Below are 13703 nucleotides of genomic sequence, written 5' to 3' on the forward strand. Positions count from 1 at the left end.
ATTGCCTCTGAAAGCATCAGAGTTTTGTAGCATGAAACCCCCAATCCCAGCCTCTGAACTACAACATCCAAGAGTGATAGCTAAGCAGGTCAATCCAGGACTGTGGCAACAAGATACCAAATTTTCTGAGTTGGCTTCTAGGCGGAAATATCAAAGAGTCAAATTTGGGGAGCAAACTCCAGGACCATGGTCTCATGGTATGAGTCCTATGACTCCAGAGTTAGGGATACATGATCCCAAATCACCAAAAGCGACTCCAAGGCTACAAGACACAAGGCAGGTGAGTTTTAACTCGGAGCCATGGCTGCAGGATGTCAAATGTTTCGGTGTAATTCCAGGAACTCAACCTCAAGGTGTGAAGACTTCAGAGTTAAACTCAGGGCCACAGTTAGAGTGTGTAAAAATATTTGAGTTGACCACACAGTCAGAGAGGCAAGGGATGAAGCCAGAGTTAATAGTACAAGAGCCACCCTTTATAGATATAAGATATGTCCCAGGGAATCAAGTACCAAACTTTGAAGGCAAAATGTCTTATAAACTAGCATCTGAACCACAGATACCAAATGCAGAATCAAAGAAATTGACTCCTGGGAAACACTTGGCAGGTGCAGATCTTTCTGAGATGATCAGAAGAACACAGGCACAAGGTGTAGAATCTTCTACATTGATCCACAGACAGCATTTGGAACATATAAAACCTGTAGAGAAGATCACAGCCTCAAAGCAAGAAGAGTTAACGCCAAGGCCTCATTTGGAAGACAGGAAATCTATGGAGTTAAGGTCAAAGTCAGAGCTGGGGAAAATCATATCTATGCTGTCAACCCCGGGGATACAAGCAGGAGATAAGGAACGTGAGGAGCTGCCTCCGGGCTCCACCTTGAAAGGTTTAAAATCCAAGTTACCCCCTTCAGAACCACAGTTAGAAGACAGAAAATCTGCAGTCTTAACTCTAGGACAATGTCTAGAGAGGATAAAATCTACAGTGATATCCCCAAGTAGTTCCCAGTCAGATGGTATGAAATCTGTGAAGTTCATCCCAGGTTCAAGAATTCAAGATTTGAAAACTGTGGGGTTGGTTGAACCAAAGAAGCAAGGGGAGAGTCCCATGACTTTTGCACCAGGGATGCTGTTTCAAGATAAACCTATGGAGGTGTTGCAAGGGCCTCATCTACAAGATGTAAAACCCAAGGAACTGACTTCACGGCCACAAACACAAGATAGTAAACGTGTGATCATCTCATGTCTGAAGCAGCAAAGTCTAAAACCTGTGAATAAAGCCAAAGCACAAGGGATCCAGGGAGTAAAATTCATGGATTTAGTCTCCACACAACAGTATCAAGGGAGGGCACCCATGGATTTAACTCTTGAGCCCAGACAGGATGACCACATAAGCACAGCAGAGTGGAAAGGTGAGCTGTTCAACCGGCTGAACAAACAGTTGGAGTCGGAAGGTATGTTGTCTATGGGGTCAGATCAAGAACCCAAACCTGCAGGTAGAAAACCCATAGAGCTCACCTCTAAACTACAATGTAAAGATGCACCCTCATTTGAATTGGCCCCTGAACCAGTTCATAATGTAAAAGCTCAAGAGGACCAATATGGGCCACAGGTGCCGAGTATGAGACCTTGTCCATTGACTCCAGAATCACAGGTGTACCAAGTGAAAGACTTGGAGCCAATGTTAGAGCCACCGCTCCAAGATGGGAGAACTGTGGCACTAAATACTGAACCACAAATTGGAGGTACAAAATCTGTTCAGTGGACACCAGTATCTGAGTTTCAAAGGGAGAAATGTATAGCGTCAAACTTTAGGTTACAGTCTCAGAGTGCCAGCCCTACAGAATTGAAGCCGTCTACACAACGGAGAGGTGTGAGGTCATCTGAATTGACTGTCAGGTCAAAAATTCAAAGAGAAAAATCCGGAGAGTTTCATCTTGAGTCACAGTTACAGCAAGTAAAAACCTCTGCGTTAGCACTAGGGCTGCAGAAAACTAAACCTTTGAACTTAACTTCCGAGCCACAGCCTCAAGGGATCAAAACTGATCAGCTAAACAAAGAGACACAGGTAGAAAGTGCAAGATCCATCCAGTGGATACCAAGACCTGAATTCCACGGTGTGACATTTTTACAATTAAATAGTGGGTCACCATCTCCAGGTGTCAAATCTACAGAACGGAAACTGGAAAGTGTGAAGACATCAGACATGGCTCTAGGGCCAAAACCTCAAGGAAAAAAATCTGTGGATTTTAACCTTGGGCCACAAGTACAGTGTGTGAAGACCCCTGAGTTGTCCCCAGGACCAGAGCTACAAGAAGGGGAAAACATCACATCAACCTCAGAGCTACAGTCTCAGTGTGTGAAAAGTGTGGCATTACTTCAGGGACCACAGCTTGAAAATACAAAATCTGTTCTTTGGATACCACTGTCTGACTATCAAGTTAATAAATCTACACTGAATCTTAGGTTACCACCTCAGGATGTCACAGCTAAAGAGTTAAAACCCTCAGTACAACTAGATGTGAAGACATCCGATGAGTTGACTACGAGGCCAAAGTCACAAGGTAAACAACCTTCAGGGTCAACCCAGGAACATCAGTCTCAGAGGTCCAAAAGTATTGATTTTAACTCTGAGCAACAGTTTAGAAATACGAAAGCATGTGACCCAACCTTAAAGTCAAAGATCAATAATATAAAATTGACATTCAAATCCAGGTTTTGCTTAGAAGACAGGAGCTCTCTTGGATTGAACCCTGGAATACAACCTCAGGAAGTGAATCCCTTAGGGTCATCCCCAGGAACACAGCCTCCTCGAGCTGTGACACCTTCAGTGTTTAAACAAGAGTCACAGTCCTCAGAAGTGAAATATGGAGCAATAAGCCAAAGGCCACAATCACAAAACAATGTAGAGTTGAAATGTGGAAAATCTTCTGAGTTGGCACTTCAGGGAAAGCCTCAAGGTATGAAATCTGAGAAGAGCTCTGGGTCCCAGTGGCAACATGCAAAATGTTCTGACTTGACACCTGAAACAGAGTCCCCAAATATGAAATGTACTAAGTTAAGTTGCAGCTCACAGATGAAAGGTAAACCATGTATTGAGTTAGCTACGGGTACCAAAACTCAACGTGTCAAACTAGGCTGTAAACCTGGGCCACAGTGGCAAGGTATAAAATCTAACTCATTTCTGAGGACAAAGCCTCAAGAAATGGAAATGGAAGACTGGGAATCAGGCCCACAGTTACAAGATCTGAAATCTTCAAGGACAATCATGGGTATAAAGGTCCATGATGTCATGTCTGTGGACTTTGGTCCTGGACCACACTTACAAGGTATGACCTCTGAAGTCATTACAGGGAAGAGGGTTCATGGTATGAAATCTGTAGAAATCAAACCTAGTTCAAAGTTACAAGGTAAGAAACATGATTTCACCCTGAGGAAGATGTCCTTAGGTACAAAATCTGTAGAGCTGGACTCAGGCCCCCCTTTACAAGATTTGAAATATCCTGAGCTGATCATGGGCATGAAACTTCAAGGTGTGAACTCTATGGGACAACATGTCACAAGTATAAAATCTTCTGAGGTGGTAACACAGATAAAATCCCAAGGTGTGACAGCGGTAGACCTCAATTCTGGACCACAGACACAAAATAAAAAGCCATCTGAGTTGGTTCAAGGGAAAAAGCTCCTAGCTAAGGAGTCTGTAGAGTTTAATCAAGGCCCAAAGTTACAAGGTGTGACAGTGGAGTCCAAGCCCCCAAATGGGGAATCTGGGAAGTTAAACTCAGGCCCTCAGTTACAAGATGAGAAATATTCTCAGTCAATTCTGGGGACAAAGCTTCAATATGGAAGATCTATGGAGGTCAGTCCTGGCCTATGCTCACAGGGTATGAAGTCTTCTGAAGTGATTTCAGAGGACAAACTTCAAAAAGAGAAACCCGTAGGCTTTGTGTATCAGCCACTGTGGCAAGATGTAAAATCTTTAAAATGGACATTTGGTAAGGCACTTGACAGGGAACCTTTGCAGTTGGAAACCGCTCATTTACAGGACAGGAAATTAACTATGTTAACATCAGAATTACACCTTCAAGGTATGAAACCTGAGTCAGTCAACTGTGTATCAAAGTTGAAGGGTGTGAAGTCTGAGCCCACATATATCCACACAATGAAGGATACAGGGATCAATCATGGTTCAGAATCACAGTTTGTGGGATTCTCTAAGCAGGCCTCGGACTCAAAGGTTTATAGAGTGGTTCCTTCTGAACTCAATGCCAGAAACCAGAAGCGAGATCGGAAGTCTCACAAATTAAGTCAAAAGCAACAACTTCAAAAAATAAAACAGATAGAGTTCAGGGATGAGCTACATTTACAACATATCAAGTCGTCAGAATTATGTACAAAGCTTCAAGACCTGAAATCTATGGAATTCAATTCAGAGCAACCGTTGCAAGATGTGATGTCCTCTGAGTTGGGCCTGGGAACAAGTCCTCAGTCTTTAGACGGCGACCCTGGGCCACATTTGCAAGAGATAATACCTTTTGAGGGGCTCACAGAAACTAAGCTGCCAGATGAGCTGTCTCTAAAATTCAAGCATAAGCCTAGACTGCAAGGTAGGGCATCCTGTGACCCGAGTGCAGGGCCACAGATTCACTGTAAAAATTTTATGGCATCCAACACCAGAACACAAAATGTAGAATTGTCTGAGTCGCACCCTGTTCCAGACCTTCAAGGTATAAAATCTAAGGTGTTCCGCCTGGGGCAGCACTTGGAAGACGTGAATTCTGCATGCACTCCCAATGCAAATTCTCAATATATAAACTCCAGTGGGTGTAAACGTGGGCCATATTTGCAAGATATAAATTCCTCTGCATGCATTCCAGAGCCAGACCCTCAATGTACAAAGTCTGGGTGCAATGCTGGGTCACATTTGCATGGGATGAGTTCTTCTGCATGCCTTTTAGGACCAAAATTGCAACGTGTAGATTCTACTGGGTGCATTCATGAGCCAAACTGGCAAGATGTAAATTCTTCTGTAAACACCCCAGGGCCAAGTCCACAGTGTATGAGTCCTTCTGTATGCATCCCAGGGCCAAGTCCTCAGTGTGTGAATTCTTCTGTATGCACCCCAGGCCCAAGTCCTCAGTGTGTGAATTCTTCTGTATGCACCCCAAGACCAAGTCCTCAGTGTGTGAATTCTTCTGTATGCACCCCAAGACCAAGTCCTCAGTGTGTGAATTCTTCTGTATGCACCCCAAGACCAAGTCCTCAGTGTGTGAATTCTGCATGCACCCCAGGGACAAGTCCTCAGTGTGTGAATTCTTCTGTATGCACCCCAGGCCCAAGGCCTCGGTGTGTGAATTCTTCTGCATACACCCCAGGGCCAAGTTCTGAGTCGAACTCAGGGACAGGAATTCAAAGAGAGATGCCTATAATAGTTAAGAAAGGACAACACGTGCAAGATTTGAAGCTTGAATCAACTCCAGGGTCATCTCACTTAATGGTAGGGGCAGAGTTTCAAGAGATCCCATTTTTGAAGAACCAACTTGGGTCGTGGCAGGAAACTGCACAACCCACATTTACTTTGAGGCCTCCGTCAAATGGTGTGAAATCTGTGGGAGTTTCACCAACCCCACTGCCTGAAGATAGAATGTCTCCAGAGATGAGCAACCAGCCATTGCTTTGTTTGACAAATTCTGTAAAAGTGACACCTGGCTGCGGTCTGCAGGACGTGAGAAGTAAGGAATCTTCACCAGAACCTTGTTTTCAAAAAGTTAAATCTGTGAAGTTGAAGCCAGGGTCACCGACTCCAAGTGTGAACCCTTTAGAGTTCGCTCCACGCCACTGTTCTCAACGTACTAAGACTTCCTTTGCACCGAAGCCGTGTGTTCATGAAAGAAAGCCTATGCAGCTGAGACTAGGCTCCCAACAGCAAAGCATGGATTGCCAACAGTTTCCTTTAAATGAGAAACCAGTGGCATCGACCCCAGAGTCCACCGGGAACTTCTTAGCAGGACCAGCACTGTCTAGTGTCAAATTTTCAAATTTGATTCCGGAATCACAGCAACAGTGCATGAAATCGATGGAATTTACTTCAGAGCCGAAGTGGCAAAGTGTAAACCATGTGAAATTGTCATCGGTGTCTCTACCACAAACTGGAACCTCTAGGGGGTTATCACCAAGACCATTCCTTCAAAATGTGACACCTGGGAACCAAAATCCCCAAACACGCGATCAAATCAAAGAATCCTCTCAAGTGATATATAGACCAGGGCACCAGTTAGAGGACTATGCTGAGAAGATGAGGCACCAAGTCCCTAAATTCATAGATTTCATTTCATTACCAGTTTATCAAGATGCGGGGTCTTCAGAAATGACAAAAGGGTTGGGACATAAAAGCCCAGAAACAACAGAGAAACCTATGAGGTTGAACCCCAAACCAACAGATCAAGGCCTAGAATCATTAGGGATGCCTCAGCAGCTAGATCTTCAAGGACCAGAATCTGTTGATCTGACTCCAACACTAAGTGATCCAGATTCAAAGTCCTCAGAACTAACCCCACAGAGAAGCTGCTGGAGCCCAGAAACTCTGCAGTTGCTGCCTTGTTTGTGGCCTCAATTTAAAGATGTCAAGGAGTTACCAACAGAACAAGCCACAGAGTCTGATAGAATGACCCTCGACCTCAAGAATCATGTTGCAGAAGTAAGGATGCTAACTTGTGAGGTAAGACCAGGGAAAGAATTTCTTAGTGTGACTTCAAAGCCAGTAAATAGAGAGACTGGACATGTAGAAAAATCTCCAAGGCCGTGTCCTCAAGACTTAGGACCTGTGGTGGTGAGCTCTGGGAAAAAATCTCAAAGGGAACACTCTGTAGCATGGCCACCAAGGTCATCCTATCACGTTCCAGATTCTGCTTCAGGGATAACACCAGGGCAAGAACCTCAGATTCCTGAATCTGTAAGTTTGACCTCTAAGCCATGGCTGCAAATAGAAGAATCCTTAGATTTGTCAACCCAGCAAACCTGTCAAGTGGTCGAAGATACAGACTGTGAGGAGCTCACTTTTGAGTCATGGCAACCAGGGGAGGTAGCAAGTAGGCTAACAAAGCCCCAGGGTGCAAGCATGGGAACTTTAAACATAACTCCAATTGAATCACTGGATCAAATGATAAATTTTATAACGATCAGTCCAAAGCAGCTAGGTCAAGGGACAGAATCCGCAAAGACACGGCATCATGTTTCTCAGTCAGCCGCTCTCCCCAAAGTTTCCGAATCTGTGGAAGTTATCCCTGGACCGCCGTTTCAAGTTCTAGAATCTGTGATGATACCAGAGCCAACTTCTCAAGGGTCAAAACATACTGATTTGACTCCCAAACTGCACGATGTGATAATGTCAGAATTTGCTTCAAGCCTTTGGTTACAAAATGTTCAATCCAAAAAATTAATCTCAGCACCAACACATCAAATTTTAGAAACAATACAGTTGTCAGGCTTTCAAGTTATAAAGACTATATTGGTTCCCAAACCACTGCTTCTGATTGTAAAATCTGAAGAGCTGGCTCCAGGACCAAATCCTCAGGCTATAGAACCAATAGGAGTTGCCACAAAATCTAGCATTAAAGTAATGGATGGTTTGAATTTACTCCCAAGACCACATCTTCAAGACATGGTAAAACCTATGGAACAAACTCCAAGGGCAAATATTCAAGAGAATTTTGCAGAATTAATCTTAGAGCAAACATCTCCACTTGAGGAACCTCCAGTATTAACTCACGAGCAAAGGCTTCAGGCTGAAAAATCTCTAGGGATCAGAACAGAATCTCCTAAAGTAATGGAAATTGAGGATTTGAATCAAAGACGGGTGTGTGAGGATAGAGACTCAGAAATGATAACATCAGAAAAGTTACAAGCACAGGATTACTTCTCTAGGTTCATACCCAGCCCTTCAATCCCATTTATTTCAAGTTCTGTCAAAACAACTGAGTTAGGACCCCTTCAGGGTTCTGGAATGCCGGAGGTATCAAGGGCCTTGGCTATGAAGAACTTTGCTGTTGGTATTTTGCCGTCTCCAGAGTCCTATACAGACACGATTATGTTCCATTCATCAGCCCTTCCCTTGGTTCTTCCCTCTGATATTGGGAACACTGTGAGAACCCTATATCCTGACATCTGGGAAATGGATGTCCTATCCAAGGAAGCAACCGAAAAGAAACAAATGGAGGAATCTGGGAATTCATTCCAGAGCTATTCTCCATACCCACTGAGATTACTACCCTCGGAGTTTCAGGCAGGATTAGGGGCTCGAAGAAATTCTATCCGTTCTTTCCTGGGTAGACAACAGAATGTCTGGGAAAGTCATGTCCGTAGGCAGCGACTCCCTAGAAAGTATCTCTCCAATATGCTGATGCTGGGAAATGTTCTGGGAACCACTATGGAAAGGAAGCTTTGTTCTCAGCCATTTTTAATGGATGGATATCAATTTATTCAAAGTTTATTTGGGGTTCCAGCTGAACTGATGGCATTTTCCCAGAGCCTACTAGAGAGGGGTCCTAGGAAGATTTCACAGACTTCAGTGGTCAGAAACTATATTCAGAGACATATATTATGCCATGGTCACGAGAAAAGAATGACCTTAAAGATGTGGACACGTGGATCCACATCTTCCATATTACAGCAATACTCCGGTACCAGATTGGGAATAAAGAAAACAAACTCAAAACTAAGTGATATATTCCAGGAAGTCACTCAGCATGTGTCTGTCTCGTGTACAAGGGCCCAGTTTCCTGCCTTAGTGAAGCCGGAGTCTTCTCTCAAGATACTTTATAATAGGGAAGACCCTGTTTCCAGTGACCAGAATAAAGACTCACAGAGTGATTCACCGACAAGGACTTTTGACTCTCACCACTCCCTCAAGGCAAGTTGTCTTTCCCAGGCCGAGAGGGATATCTCAGAACAGCTCCATCTGCTAAAAGATCTACAGCTAAAAGTAGCAGCAAAACTCTTAGAGAGTCAAGTACCCCACAATGTCCCTCCACCTTTCTCATCGGGTCTTGTCCTGAAATATCCCATCCGCATGCAGTGTGGCCTATGTTCAGGAGTTAATTCCTGTCATAAGTTACAGTCTGCTTTTGGTCCATATCTTCTTGTCTACCCACAGATACACCTTTTAAGCACCCATGAAGGCCATGGTGAGATTCGGTTGCATCTTGGTTTTAGACTGAGAACTAGGAAAAGACCTCAAGTCTCAAAGCATCGTGGGAGAAAAAGAGCAGATACATGGAAGAGCACTACATCACCATCACGAAGGAAAGCTAAAATCTATCCTCCAGCTTCCAAGAGGCCAACTACTCCAAGAGATTTCCAGGCCCGATCTTCCCAGGCTTCTGTACAAGTGCACATTAGAAAAAAGCAACGGGGCAGCCATGGGGTGGTCCGCCAGACAGACGCCAAAGACTCTGAGCACCATGAATTCCATCAGCTTCACTCTGTATCCGAGAGTGGCTTTGAAAGTAATCAGGAAGAAAAATGGTCGAAATCAAGCCTCAAAAAGACCTTTGACTTAAACTATCCAATGAAGAAAACCATCAAGGGACTTAAAACACAAAACACAAAGCTCTACAAAAATAGTGAAACCCCAGAAGAGAGTCCTTTTAGAATAATGTGTCCATCAAGAAGCAAGAGTATTGAAACCGTTCAAACAAGCACTGTTTCTTCGAAGACACAACCTGAGAAATCCTCTCAGCCCAAGTTCTACCAGCTGCTTTTCCAGGGCCTAAGGCAGGCATTCCAAATAGCACATAGAATTGTGGCTTATACTGGACAGAAGCCTGAGGACAGGACAAGGCCAGACAATTTGTGGTCAACCCAATACTTGCACTCCAAACAAAGAGCCAACAAGTATTGTTTAGCAGGAGATAGCAAAGGAGCCAGCACACCAGTTGCCCAGCAAAGGTCAGCAGGTGTGAACCCTAAGTAAGAGGACAGATTGCAGGGAACAGGTTGTTGGAATTCCTGGCCACTCCCCAGCTAAGTGACCGCACATGTGCAGATCAGTAGCCAAGTAAGGGGCCTTACACCCTACGAAATTCCTACGCAGTGTGATCATGAATGTGCAGGGGAATCCTTAAGAAGCCAGTACAGCCTCTTCCTCTTCTTCACCTTCTCTCCCATCTCTCTCGCTGCACATCTTCCACAGGCCTGGTCACATTGTTTCCTGTCTCCCCCTTTTAATAAAACTCTTATACTGGGTTTTATCATGCCTTGTGGCTGTTCTTGTACGGTAACAGCGTGCTGCCTCCACTGCATTAAAGCCAACGTTAGAGTGTGTGATGAAGCAAGCCCTCCTGGCGCTCTGTGCCCGGGAACTTGTGCCGAGGTTTTGCTCCATCTACGACTGCTCATTTTTTTCATTTGCCTGACCACAGGACTGCTCTGCACAACATTGCCTCTCCAGTCAGTGAGTTTTCCCTTCCACTCACTCCCTTGCCATTTTCCCATGACCACATCCTGAGATACATTTCTAGCTGCCGAACCCTGGGGGTCCTCGGGCTGTGTAAACTCCCAGCCCTTACCTCCATCTTGACGAAGGCTGAGGTAACTTGTGCTGATTCACAGATCCTTCTCCAACCTCAGGGATACCCAGGACTGGAGTTTGATCCTGTTTCTTTATTTTTTTTTTTCTCTCAGCTGCAGTCATGGGACATAAGGCTTCCTCCTCTGGGTCTCACTCCTCCTCTGAGAAAGGCCTTAAATGTACCAATAAATATGGCCACATAATGGCTGCTTGGACCCCGATATTTCACGTGAATTATCTACCTTCTGCCAGCAAATGGGCAAATGAAAAGAGTTACCTTATCCCCAAGCTTTCTACCTATGCTCTGAACCCTCCTCCCTCCCCATTTCTGATTCTTTCTGTGCCACATGCAACCACTTCTGCCTATCTGACTTCTGCTCTGCTCTCTGGTATTGGGCGGGCTCTCCAGTATCAGGGGGCCACTTCTGCCCAACTCTGGCTCTCACCTTAGCTCCTCCCACTCTCTTCCTCTCACTGGTTCTCAAGCTGCCCTGGAAAGAACAGACAAGTCTGGAAGCAGGCTAGGACACATGCAAATGAGTTCAGGATCACACTGGGAGTATAAAGCCCAGGTGGCTCTATAGCCAGACATCAGTTTACAACCTGCCTCCTGGCGGGTCTTCCTTTGGCTTCCCTCAAACCAGTAATCCATCAGAATCTAAAATACATAATTCAAGATACGGAATAAAACCTGTCTCATGTCTCCCAGAGCTTCCTGGCATCAGGGCTAACTTAAGCATCTGGAGAGGAGGCCCCTGACCCCAAAGGCAGAGTCTCAGCTGTGGCATTTTAAGGTACCATGGGAGAGATGAGAAAGCCCGTGAACAGAATGGCCAAACGCTGGCACATACTATCCGAGCAGCTGCATAGAGGCTTCCTGGTCCCTCTCTCTCTCTCTCAAGTTCCAGAGGACACCAGGATGCACAACCTTGCCACCAGTTCCAGAACAATGAGGTCCCAAGCCACAAGCTTTTCCTTCCTGGTTCCCTCTCCTAATTAACTACTCAGCTAATTGTTACAGGGCCACCATAGAGCTGGAGGAAGAGAACCACCAGATATATCCAGGCAGTAAGGAACAGTAACAGTCAAACTGGATGCTAAACTAATAAAGGAAATAGGTGCCTTAAAATCTGTCTCAGATAAGGTGTACCTCAGGTAAAAATTAAAAGCATGTTCCAAATATCTCTCTCCCTTTATCTCCCTCTCTCTCTCACTAACACCAACCAATATCCAATATAGCAGAGTACTAAACATTGTAACATCATGGTCACCAGCTTAAGGTTTTAAATTTCCCATGGATACTTCTTAATATGTTTAAAAATTCTTCTGAGCTCCAGAGAATCCACCTGGACAGGTCAGCGAGCTCTGGAGCCAGCTTGAATCCACCTGGACAGCACCTCACCAGACAATTCCAAAGCAGCAGAGGACAATCCATTACCCCCAGGACGGCTGGCTACTTCAGAAGCTCCCTTCCCTACCCCTCAAGAGTTAACCGATGCCCACCAAGTCAGGAAGCAGTTCTTGGGAGACACAGCACCCCTATTCCTGTTCACCCACCCTTTTTTATAACAAGCAAAGAGCCTGGAATGTTGGAATTCCTGGCTAAATGACCGCACATGCAGTTCAGTAGCCAAGTAAGGGGCCTTACGTCCTACGTAATCTGTGTGCTGTGTGATCACGTAATTTGTGCACAGTGTGATCATGTGATCTATGTGCATGCATGGCTTAGCTCCGTAAGCCCATGTGCATGTGCAGGGGACTCCTCACGACACCGGTCACAGACTCCTCCTCCTTCCCCTCTCTCTGCATGTGTCTCCCACAGGCCTGAGCACCCCTTCTGTCTTCTTCCCCTAATAAACTATTAATAATGGGTTCTGTCATACCTCCTGACTTTTCTCGCATGGTAACAGCGCTGCTAACATGGCACTGCCACCACTTTAAAAACCAACAATCCCTGCTCCTTGTAAGTCACCACTCACCCATGCTCTTGTTAGTGACCCCAATACAAAACTCATTGGTTCATCAAATTGGACATTGGTTTCAAAATGAGGGGACTATTGAGGGGCTGGACCCCCATAGTCCCCGATACCTGACGCCACGAACTGATTTAAATGTTTAGGTTCTGTAAGGAACACATGTAAGGCCTAGGGTGAACAACCCTGGTCAAGAGTGATAAGCAATAGAATGATATAAGTAAACCACAAATGGAGTAGTGATAAGCTATAAGCTATGTGTGGAAGTAGGGATAAGACTAGAAACCTAGCCAGGAAAGAATATAAAAGATGAGGCCTCAGATCCGACCAACAGAGCTCGTCAGGCCCTCGCGCGAGACGACTCTCCTTTGCCAGAGACGTGAGATCCTGCCCCCAGTGCAGACGTGGCTGACCTGAGGAAGGCTGACCCAAGATCCAGAGGAACAGACGTGGTGAGTCCGGACCTGTATACCCGGAGAGGTACTCCTGCTTCCATTTGGAAGACAGGATGAGTATTGCTTGTAATCTTACTGTGTGAATAAATGAGTGTTATACCAAGTCTGAATCAAGAGTGATTATTCCTCCCCTGTAACTGGGGTATGTGCTCGCTACAGGTTCGGGTGTGGGGGGGGGGTCTGATAAGTAAGGTTTGGAGCATATCCAGGGAGAGAGGTATCGCTTCACAGAGGGTTGCCCAGTTAGAGGCTCAACTCTTCGAGAGGTACATTTTTTGGAGACCTCTGGAGTATCAGCTACAGTCTTCACTGAAGGATGCTGCAGATCCCGGGGACACCAACCCCGCCCCCGTTTGGAACAGTGAGTAGCCATGTATCCCCCCCCCCAAATTGTCAGAATGAGTCTGAAGAGAAACAGCTTCTGGGGGTTGGGGATTTAGCTCAGTGGTAGAGCACTTGCCTAGCAAGCACAAGGCCCTGGGTTCGGTCCTCAGCTGTACCAAAGCTATAAGCTAATAGAGATAATTATTAGGATACAAATTAAAACTTGATTATCTCATGAATGATCAAATTCTGTAATGTATACAAAATCATATTTATATACATGCTAAGTATGCTAAGTTTCATATAACCAATTCATTACTTAGCCCCCTAACATTTAAAATGTTTAAGCTTTGGACAAAACTGCCATATCCCTTATTGCCAGGGTTT

The sequence above is a fragment of the Peromyscus californicus genome, unplaced genomic scaffold (genome assembly GCF_007827085.1).
Source record: "Peromyscus californicus insignis strain IS unplaced genomic scaffold, ASM782708v3 Scaffold_1__1_contigs__length_55948999, whole genome shotgun sequence".
Classification (NCBI taxonomy): Eukaryota; Metazoa; Chordata; class Mammalia; order Rodentia; family Cricetidae; genus Peromyscus; species Peromyscus californicus.